The sequence below is a fragment of the Hemiscyllium ocellatum genome, chromosome 6 (genome assembly GCF_020745735.1).
Source record: "Hemiscyllium ocellatum isolate sHemOce1 chromosome 6, sHemOce1.pat.X.cur, whole genome shotgun sequence".
In the NCBI taxonomy this organism is placed as follows: Eukaryota; Metazoa; Chordata; class Chondrichthyes; order Orectolobiformes; family Hemiscylliidae; genus Hemiscyllium; species Hemiscyllium ocellatum.
The window spans coordinates 25950351-25962367 of NC_083406.1; the positions used below are offsets into that span (position 1 = coordinate 25950351).

At 39.5% G+C, this 12017-nt stretch overlaps 1 protein-coding gene across 1 annotated transcript in view; it reads right to left on the minus strand.

Annotated features, from left to right (window-relative positions):
- LOC132816620 (kelch-like protein 1) overlaps positions 1-12017 on the minus strand; it is a 402871-nt gene that overhangs the window by 232595 nt on the left and 158259 nt on the right. The gene's annotated exons all lie outside the window — the stretch shown is intronic.

Genomic DNA, 12017 nt, shown 5'->3' on the forward strand with positions numbered 1-12017 from the left:
TAACAACAGGATTTTCATTCTGCATGTGGATGATAAAAGGAGTTGGGACCATCATTTCCAAAAAGAGGTTAGAGGCAACTAAATGGTTGCTGAGTGTGGAAGCAGACTATTAGAAAGATCAAGACAAAAAAATTGCCTTCTATGCCTGACTTTTCACATCTCCTCAAGACCCCACATTCCTAATGCCCTCGTCATTCCAATTCATGCAGCCTCAATCATTTTCACCCATATCGTATGGCCTCTCATACTACTTACGACTTATTGCTTCCCATGGTTCTTCCTACCCTTCATTTCAAGATATGGCACTTCCCCATGCTAATTTATACCATCTCTACTACAGCTCCCTCATAACCTTCATATCAAACTATAGTGCTTCATGCCCATTCACCCACCACATACTATACAGAACCAAGAAACCTTAAGTAATTATAAAATGGATATATTTTTAAAAATAAGCCATTCATTCATTCACAACTTTATGTTTCCTTTAAAAACGCTTCTGTAAATATTTCAGCTATCCAGAAAATTTAAAGGGTCAACACAGCTCGTTCTGCTATAACACATGTTTCATCAATCTGAATTGACTACAATGCAATTGACAAATTGTAGATGTTGTTTGGATAATGCAAACATTCCACTGAACAGATATAGCGATTTTTCTATTAACAATCTTCTACAGTATGATTTTGTACAGCATGAGGTTGCAGAGGAATATAACTGTCACATTATAGCAGAATGACCTGTAGTTGACACTGCATTGACTCGAAATGCCTGCATTTTTAAAAAAAGGTGTCCAATTACACAATACGTAATCATTCAAGAGCTATCAATCAAGAAATGTTACCCCTGTATGCAGCTCTATTAAGCAATGAATGGAAGCAGCTCTTGTTATATCATCTCCATTAGGAAAATACTGCTTGACTTACTAGCCTGAAGAAGGGCTTATGACTGAAACTTCGATTCTCTTGCTCCTTGGATGCTGCCTGACCGGCTGCACTTTTCCAGCAACACATTTTTGAGCGCTGACTATCCTGGTTTGTCAGTATTTTCTGTCAAATGCATTTTTTTTTACGTCAGTTTATCATGTGATTGCAAAATCTGCTATTCATATTTTAATAGTTTCAGGCATTTGACATTTGTAGGGTTGTGGTTGATCAGCTCCTTTAAGAAGGGATAAAGAAATGAACATTACTATTTGTAAAGCTTTTTGCACATACATCTCATCATTACTGGAGGCTTCCTTGGTTCCATATGGAACATACGGCGGTTGAATGGACTTGTAAGTGTCAAAGCCTGATATGGAGGCAGTGAAGGGCCGTGTGAGGGAGGATTAGGAAGGAGGGTGCAAGGAGACATGTGGGTGTGTGTGGATGGGCATACTTTGGCACAGAGAAAATGAAGTGTGAGGAGGGTGGATGGAACAGCAGGTGTTGGCATAAATGGTATGAAGGATCAGTGGGTGGCAATAGTCGGACTCAGTTTGGCATGGAGAGCATGGTAAAATATTTTGAACTTAACTTTTAGAATCTTCCCTCATATGGACAAGGATTCAAGAGACATTTAGGGCTGCGAAACCCGTTCTCTGATATGATCAATATTGAGTCGGGGGTGGAGGGAGTGCACTCATGATTCAAACCAGTCTGCTCACTTAGCTTACTCTAATGAAAATCAGAGTCTCTAAGTTTGATGGTCAGATGGGGTGGCATGGTGGCTCCGTGGTTTGCACTGTTGCCTTACAGCACCAGGGACCAGGATTTTATTCCATCCTTGAACGATGGCCTGTGTGGAGTTTGCACATTCTCCCCTGACTGTGTAGGTTTCCTCTGGGTGCTGCAGTTTCCTCCCACAGTCCAGAGATGTGCAGGTTAGGTGGATTGGCCATGCTAAAGTACTCATTGTGTCAAGGAATGTGTAGGTTAGGTGCATTAGCAAAGGGAAATGCAGGGCTCCAGGGATAAGTTGGAGGATGAGTCTGATTGGGATCCTCTTCAGAGGGTCAGTTGGCCTGTTTCCACACTTTAGGGATTGTATGGATCTCAAGCAACTAGGATAACAAAGAGATGGGGCATAACAAAAAGCTGAGGGACAATCCTAAGATATTCTGTAAGTATATCAAGGGGAAGAGGACAACCAGGGAAAGAGTAGGGCCCATTAGGGTCCAAGGGGGTGGCGTAAATGTGAAAGACATCTGCAGGGTGTTAGATGAGTAGTTCACATCTGTCTTCACTTTGGACATAGGTACAGAATTTGAGAAGCAGGACTGTGAAGTTTTGAACTGTTTTACAGCGGAGTGAGGAGATATTGGTTGGCTGAAAAGTGGCTAATTCCACAGGGCCAGATGAGTTCTATCCCAGGCTGCTGTTAGAGACAAAGGAGGAAATTACAGAGAGTCTGACCCAAGTTTGTATTCCTCTCCAGCCACAGGGGAGATGCCAGAGGACTAAAGGACAGCTAATGCGGTTCCACTTTACAAGAAGGGTGGTAGAAATAAACCAGAGAATTACAGAGCAGTGAGTCTCACATCAGTGGTAGGAAATGCTAAAGGAGAAAACTAAATTAATTTGGAAAGACAAGGTTTGATCAGGGATAGTCAACATGGCTTTGTCAGAGGGAGGTCATGCCTAAAAAACTTAGATTGAATTTTTCAGGAGGTGACCAGGTCAGTAGATGAGGGCTGTGCAGTTCATATGGTTTACAATGAATTATGGCAACACCTTTGATAAGATCCCACATAGAAGACTGATAAAACAGGTAAAAACAAATGCGATTTAGGGTAGCCTAGCATGTTGAATCCAAAATTGGTTTAGTCACAGAAGTCAGAGGATGATGGTAGAGGTTGTTAGTGTGACTGGAGCCTGGTAACCAGTGCCATGACATAAGGATTCATGTTGGGTCCTTAATTGTTTGTGATATATAAGAAAATGTTGAGGGATAATAAAAAAAACTGCATTTGATATGAAAATTGGCCAGATAGTTGACAATGAGGAAGAAGGTCTTAAGTTACAGGAAGAAAAAGACAGGTTTGTCAGACAAGTCGATCAGTGATAGGTGGAATTTCACCCCAGTGTGAGGGGAAACACTTTGGAACAAGTAACAAAACAAGCAAGTACTTAGTGAAAGGAAGGATTTTAGGAAATTCAAAGGGATAGAGGTTCCTTCGGGTGCTTGTACACAGATACTTGAAGGTGGCAGAACAGTGAAGAAAACATATGGACACTTGCCTTTATCATGACATTGATTATAAGAGCAGCGAGGTTATACTGGAACTGTACAAAACTTTGGTTAGACCACAGCTGGATTATAGTGTGCAGTTCTGGTCATCACACTATGGGAAGGATTTGATTGCACTGGAGAGGGTGCAGTGGAGATGTTGACTGGGTTGGAGTAGTTTATCTGTGAAGAGAGGCTGGATACGCTCAAGTTTCATTTAAAGCAAACAAGGCTGAGTGGTGACCTGATTAGGGTCATAGAGTCATAGAGATATACAGCGCAGAAACATACCTTTCAGTCCAACTCATCCATGCTGATTAGATACCCCAACCTAATCTAGTGACATTTGCCAGCACTTGGTCTATATCCCTCTAAACCTTTCCTATTCATATACCCATCCACATACCATTTAAATGCTGTAATTTTACCAGGCTCCACCACTTCCTCTGGCAGCTCATTCCATACAGGCACCACCCTCTGCATCAAAAAGTTGCCCCTTAGGTCCCTTTTAAATCTTTCCTCTCTCACCCTAAACTTATGCCCTCTAGTTCTGGACTCCCCCACTCCATGGATAATACATTGTCCATGCCCCTCATGATTTTACAAACCTCTATAAACTCAATCCTCAACCTCCAATGCTCCAAGGAAAATAGCCCCAACCTATTCAGCCTCTCCCTGTAGTTCAAATCCTTCAAACCTGGTAACATCCTTGTAAATCTACTCTGAATGCTTTCAAGTTTCACAACATCATTCTGATAGGAGGGAGATCAGAATTGCACGCAATATTCCAAAAGTGACCAAATCAATATCTTGTACTGCTGCAACATGACCTCCCAATTCCTATAGTCAATGTTCTGTCCAATAAAGGAAAGCATACCAAATACCTTCTTCACTGTTCTATCTGTTTGTGTGACTCCACTTTCAAGGAACTATGAACCTGCACTCCGAGGTCTCTTTGTTCAACAACACTCCCCAGGACCTTACCATGAAGTGTATAAGTCCTGCTCTGATTTACCTTTCCAAAATGCAGCATCTCACATTTACCTAAATTAAACTCCATCTGCAACTCCTCAGCCCATCGGCCCACCTGATCAAGATCCCGTTGTACTCTGAGGTTACTTTTCTTACTGTCCACTAAACCCCCATTTGAGTTGTATAAGATTATGTCGGGCATAAACAAGGTTGATGGAAAGCAGTTGGCCTCTCTGATTGAAATCAAATACAAGGGGACATAATTTTGAGGTAAAAGACAGGAAGTTTACAAGGGATTTTAAGGAAAATATTTTCACCTAGACAGTTGTGGGAATATGAAATGCATTGCCTGGGAAGGATTTTGGGGCAGGAGATCTCACAACCTTTAAAAAAAGCTGGATCAGCACTTGAAATGTCATAACATTCAGAGCTGTGGGCTAAGTCCTAGAAAGTAGGACTAATGTAGATTTAGAGTAGGTTTTATTGGTGCAGAAACGATGGGCTAAAGGGACTCTTGTGGAAAATATGATTACAATCTTAGAATATGTCTAGGCCACCTGATAGGAGAACCCCAAAGAGTTTCCCATAACCATACAAATTAAGCCTATGTAACTCCCTTTCTCCAGCATTAAAAAAAACATGCAATTTGTTTTAGTAGCAAAACTTAATTTAAAATTTAAATTTAAAATTTAATGGCAATTTTTTTTAACACAATGTAAAATGAACAACAAAGTATGTACCCTGGGTTCATTTTAATTAACTATTTAAGTGCACTTTAGGCTATATCAGATTAGTCGATGGTTCTGTAAAACTTCTAGCTTTCAGTTTGATTATCTACCATCGGTCAAACTGTCACTGTTTTACACAAACTCCCTGAAAGCGTTGAAATTTTCTCTAGTTAGCAATTTGACTCTAATTGGTTAAGCTGCAACATATAAATGTTATTGTGCAAGACTGGGAGCTAGCATGAAAGAGGGGCTGAGGTCTGGCACAAACCAGCCATTATCTTTTAGAATAGTAGGGCATACTTGAGGGTCTGGGGGACCTACTCCTGTTCCTGACATTGTTATAATTTCATTCCACATTGCTGAATGGTTGCATTATTTTAAAATTCAGTTATCTTTCAGAAAAGATAATACTCTGCCACAGAAAAAAAAAGTTCCCAAAATCTAACCTCTAATCTCCCATATGATTTAGAGCCAACATGACTTGAATGTTGCTGATATTTATAGTCATCTCCCAGGAGACTTCCTGTCATGATATGTCCCACTCCTTTGTCCTCCGCATCCACAGTATCTTGTCTGCACTCTGTGATTTCCATCATCTGACTATGTTGCGGTCGACCTCTGTTTCTGCTGCCCTCCAGAAGAAATCTCTGGTGTTGTTCAGTTCTGATCAAATAGTCGGAGTGACATTTTCATTTCTGTATGACATTTTTAAAGTGTTCTTTTTGTTCTTTCAATTTCAACAATTTCTCCATTTGCCATAGGGTTGGCATATGTAACGTTTAGTAGATGTCTTAGCATCCTCATTTCAAAGGCCTCTATTTCCTTCTGCAATTCCTTACTTAATGTCTATGTTTCTGAGACATACAGGAAAGTGGATGTTTGAATATCAGGAAATTTGTTAACAAAAGTGAAATCTAAAATCCAGTAAATGATTTCTCTGTCTCTTAGATTCTAGTAAACATCTGGTACTTTAATCAAGAGAGTCGCTGAAGAAAGGGAATTAAAAAGCACCTTGTTTTAAGACAAAGGAAAGGCAGTTAGTAGATGAGGTCAACTGGAATATCTTCATTTCGACTTCCTGAAGACAAATTTCTCACAGTCCTCTAACTGAACAATAGCTGAGGAGGGTATGATTCAGAATGATTGGGGAGGAACATGTGCTCTTAGTCTGCTGAAAGACCATTTTTGTAACTAATTATAGAAAGGTACTAGAATGAGAAACTCTGACTTTAAGTGGTTGCTTTGCTTTATTTGAACAACCTCTGAGAAAATGTAACTTCCCTCTACTGCTATATTTTACTCAGCAGGTTAATGGATTGATTGGCAGCTGAAGATCTCTGATAAGATGTCCTTCCAATAGGTGACTGAAAAGCGATCTCTATCACAAATGTCAGTATTGAAATGTAGCAATAGTATACACTCACAAAAAAAGTAATTCTGTCTGCGAAAAGGAGAGAATGCAACTAAAATGAAATGGTTAAATTCATGAAAAACAAGAAGGATTTTCTCAGTCTATGCATTTTGAAAGTGACTCAGGGAGAAGGCCGACTAAAAAAACAGATATTCTAGTCAGGAAGGGACTTGTGGCTTCTTTAAAAATAAATGATGATTGAAAACTGGGAATAAAAAAATTTACATCTATAAATGCCACTCTATAATACCAAAGAAAATTCCTCACCTTATCAAATATAATTTTAAACATGCCTACTGCCGAGAATGACTTCTCTTCAAATACTGTTAAAATGGGTTACAGTGGAAGGCAGGGTTCAATCGAAGAGAAGCTTAAAAATCAAAAAGAATCAAATTGGATAGTGAAGAGGTAATTAATAATCGAAACATGATACAAAAGGATAGAAAACATATCCACAAAAGACTGAAGCAGAAACAAAAAATAACAATGGTAAAGAGTCAAAGTTGAAGGCTCTTTATCTGAACACAGGTAGAAGTGTGTACAAGATGGGTGAATTGATGGCACTGATAGAAATAGATGAAAATGGCTTGATAGCTATTATGAAGATATGGTTACAGGGTGAGCGAGACTCGCTATTCAAAGATATTTGACATTCTATAATAATATTTAGAGAAGGATAAGAAAGTGTGGCAGCTGTTTTAAAAAGAAAATAACATAACAGTGCGGTGGTGAGTAATGATATATATGTAACAGATGTGGAATCAGTTTGGTTGTATAAAAGGAATGGCAAGAGAAATAACTCATGGGGGAGTGTGGACTCGTTTGTAAGGCCCTAAAGTGTTGCCTCAGGACAAAGTATAAATCATCAAATAATGGAGGCACATAAAAGTCACCATAATTGACACAGGTGATTTTAATCCGTATATTTATTTAACAAATAAGATTGATATAGGAAACAAATTTCTAGAGTACCTCAGGCGTTGTTTATTCAAGCCATACATTACAGAAATTACACAACAACAAGCTATCTTATATCTAATAATGTGTAATATGGTAAGATTAATCAGAGATCTTGGAGTTAAGGATTCTCTAGAATACTGATTACAATCTAAATTTCACATTCAGTTTTGGGATCAGCAGAAATCAGAGTCCTCAACCTAAATAAGGGCAATTACAGAGTTATGAAGAAAGTTCGTCTGAAGTTGGTTACAGCCTAAGAAGTCAGTAAGTGAATAGTGGTGAACATTTAAGCTGATATTTTGTAAGGTTTTCAGCAAATTGGAAAACTGCTAATGTGAGGCCCTGATTCAAACAGGAAGGGAGACAGAAATCAAGAAATTATAGGCTAGTTAGCCTAACATCTGTCATTGGGGAAATGTCCATTACTGAAGAAAGAATAGCAAGGCATTTAGAAAAGTCTAATGCAATCAGAGTCAATATTGTCTAAGAAAGTGAAATCACATTGACAAATTTGCTGCAGTTCTTTGAGGTTCTAATAAGTAATGTTGATAAAGGGGAACTGGTAGGTTTGGTATCTTTGCATTTCCTGAAGGCATTTGATCAGGTGCTAAATAATCGTGGGCGGCACGGTGGCACAGTGGTTAGCACTACTGCCTCACAGCGCCTGAGACCCGGGTTCAGTTCCCGACTCAGGCGACTGACTGTGTGGAGTTTGCATGTTCTCCCTGTGTCTGCGTGGGTTTCCTGCGGGTGCTCCGGTTTCCTCCCACAGTCCAAAGATGTGCAGGTCAGGTGTACTGGCCATGCTAAATTGCCCGTAGTGTTAGGTAAGGGGTAAATGTAGGGGTATGGGTGGGTTGCGCTTCGGCAGGTCGGTGTGGACTTGTTGGGCCGAAGGGCCTGTTTCCACACTGTAAGCAATCTAATCTAATAAGATAGCAGCTCATGGTTTTGGGTGTATTATATTAGCATGCATTGAGGATTGCATAACATACAAAAGGCAGAGTTGGGATTAATGGATCTTTTTATGTTGGAAAGATGTAATCAATAGAATAGCAGAAGGATCAGTCCTACAATTTCAATTAGTTACCAATATGTAAGTGACTTGGAAGATTAGCTGAAGTTAATTAAATGAAATTTGCTGGTAATACATAAATAGAAAGGATGAAGACATAAGGCATTTGCAAAAGATAGAGTTGTCTGAGTGGGCAAATATTTGGCAGATAAAGTTTAATGTGGGAAAATGTAAGGTCATGCACTTTGGTAGGAAGATTTAAAGGCAGACTATTATTTAAGTGGAAAGAGACTCCAAAAGAAAAGTACAGCAAGAGGAATTTGGATGTTCTTGTGCATGAAACAGAAAATTCTAACAAGCAGGTGCAGCAAGTAAGAAGATAAATGATATTTGGCTTTTCTTCCTTAATTATTTAAAAATAGCAGAATCTTGTTTCAATTGTACAGGGTGTTGGTACAGCCTGAAGTACAGAGGAACCTTGATTCTGCAAACAACACGGGCAGGGAATATTTTGTGTTGATAATCGAATGCCGGATAACACAGTTTAGCCAATCATCGGGACCTTGCAATCTTGTTTGGATAATCCGAATTTTGGATAATCAAGGTTCCTCTGTATTCTGTACAGTTTTGGTCCTCATATTTTGAAAGAATATAAAGATCTAAGCATTTTTAAAATAGCCCCTCATTGGTGGCAATTCAAGAGATTCAGTCAATTGATTTTTTTATATGAAGAGGTTGACTGGGCAAAAATAGTTAAACAGGCTTGGGCTTTACTCATTAGAAGAATGAATAGTGATTTTTATTGAAACATATATGATTATGAAGGGATTTAACACAAGATGTTTTCATTAGTGGGAGAATTAGAGAACACTCATTTAAAACTAAACTGTGAAGGATTTTTCTTTGTAAAAGGTCATGAATGTTTGAAATTTTCTACACCAGAGTATAGTGGATGATGGATCACTGGAAGCAGTTAATAAGGAGGCGGATAGATTTTTGAAATATTGAGAAGTTGAGGGCTGTGAGGATCCAGCATGAAAGAGGAGTTAAGGGCTGGGGGCAGTTCATCCATTCTCTTGTTGACTGTGGAGATGAAAGGCCTGCTTGTGCTTCTGTGTTCTTTACGTTTTTGTGGCCAAGGATGGGACAGTGGCTCAGTGGTTAGCAACGCTGCCTCACAGCACTAGGGACACAGGTTTGATTCTAGCCTTGGGCAACTGATTGTGTGGAGGTTGCACATTCTCCTCGTGACTGCGTTTGTTTCTGCTGGATGATCTAGGTTTATTCCATAATTCAAAGCTATACAGCTAAGGTGGATTGACTGCGCTAAATCACCCTCTAGTGTGCAGGCTAGGTGGGTTATCCATAATAAATGTGGGGTTATGGGGGTCGGGCGGGAGGGCTAGGTCTGGGTGGGATGCTTTTCAGAGTGTCGGTGCAGACTCGCTGGGCTGAATGGCCTCTATTCTGCAATGTAGGGATTCTCAAACTGCTTATTATTAATATCAGGGACACTGTAAAAGGTGAGAATTAAAGAAATGGGGGAAAAGAGATGAGATGCCAACTGTGTCATGACCTTTGACATATTTTCCTTTTCATTCTCTTGTTACCCCTCTTCTCAATGACCCAGGTAAGCTGTACTCTTCAGAAATCCATCTCACTTCTATCACATCCTCCTCTTCCTCTCAGTGAGCCTGAAGGCTCCATTCCATCTGAATCTGCCAACAATTCAAAACACACACCAGCCCTTAATCATTACCTCAATTACCAAGTGTTTACCAAATGTAAACTAAGGGAGTCAGACAGTGAGCTGGAGAGAAGCAAGATGATTGTGATTGTCGTCATTTGTGATAGGTGATAATCATTATATGACATAATTTTGAGATGACCCCTTTAGGGAAGAAAAGCTCCAGACAATTAGGCTTTGACAATTAGTACTCTCCTTATATTTCTGTGTTGGAATATACAGACAGATGTGAACGACAGAATGTATCTGAAGCCAAACACTATCCCAATGCTCATTATACACTAAGTGCAGATGATATTTCCTTCCAAGAAAAACAAAGAAAATTGACTTAATAAATTGCTATCAGAAAGCCCACACATTTATTAATTCTTGTGCTTGGTGAGACCACATTGTGTCCAGTTCTTATCTCCTTATCTGGGGAAAGATGCCTTGGCTGTGGATGGAGTGCAGCAAAAATTTAGAAGACTGAGTCCTGGGATGGCAGGACTGACATATGAAGAAAGGCTGGATCAGTTAGGATTATATTCACTAGAGTCGCAAATAATAAGGAGCAATTTCATATTAATCAATACAATTCTAACAAAACCAGACAAGGGAAAAGCAAAAAGGATATTTTCAATAGTCCCACAATATAAGAATACAGGGTAGAACATTTGGAACTGAGGAGAAATGTATTCACTCAGAGAGGCCAGTCTGTGGAATACACTGCCACAGAAAGTAATTGAGGCCAGAACATTAAATGTTTTCAAGAAGTAGATTGATATTGTTTTTAGGGCTGTCACAAAGCTAATCATTGTTTTTATCTAAAAGCTGTTCCTTGGCTCAAGGAGGCTCTGTCCTCGATTTTTCTCAGAGGGGTAATAAACCAGGCCAGGCTCCGATCTGTTTGATTTGGTACAAAGATGAAAAGGACTTTGAGAGGCTTTTTGTTTATATGCAAACAGATGAGACTTCAGGACAAAGTGGTCATGTTTTAGAAGTGACCTGTAGAATGAAAGGGGAGTGGTCAGCTCTCCAACTGAGCGGTTTAGTTCAATCCTGAACTGGTGAGGAGTTCAACAGAAAGTTGTGTTGAAACTCTCTCTCTCAGCCCTTCACGTTCAATCTGTAAGCATGTGTTCCATTCATACTGGTCTTTAAAGGGGAGTTTGCTTATTGGGACTGTTGTGTATATTTGGAACAGCATAATTAAGTCTAGTTTGGATAGACTGAGTTCTGTAGAGGTTCTTTTTTTTGTGTGTGTTTCATTGTGTAATTTTGTGAATAAATCTTTGTCTGTTTAACCTTGGTCGTCAACCTGGCTAACTTACTCTGGGTAATTTTCATTGTACACTTACCAAAACAAATTGCAAAGTTATGGTCTGGGCTGCTTGCTGAAGAAAGTTTTGAGTGGTCTGGCCTAGTCCATAACAGGGCTAATGGAATCAAAGGCTTTGAGATGTAAGTGTGCATAGGGTATTAAGTAGGAGAATGAACTATGATCATACTGAATGGTGGAACAGGCTTGAAGGGCTAAATGGACTACTCCTGTTTCTATTTTCCATCTCAAAACCAAAAACATCCCTAATTCTAGCCGTAATCACAGTCAAGAGTTCACTCTTATCCCAAAACTGATTGACTGGTACACTTTTCTCACAAGCATTCAGGCATAAAGTAATTTGCCAGAAATTTGCTGCAGGCCAAGCAATGTCTATGGCTAGACCAAAGTTATTCAAAAGTTAAGTCCAATTTACTGTTTCCACAGTTGTACCCTGACCTGCTAAGTTCTTCCAGCATTTTCTATTTGCACTTCAACTGTCCAGCATCTACAGCATTTTGCTGTTGTTTAAGTTTAACATGACCAAACTTCTATCCCTTGGTAACATCACAATCATTTTTATCTCTTGCAAGTACAAGCAGCATTAGTAAAGTCTCTGCAGTCAAGACAGTCACCTCACAAGATGATCCCTCCTCCATCTCTGAGGGAGAGGGCAT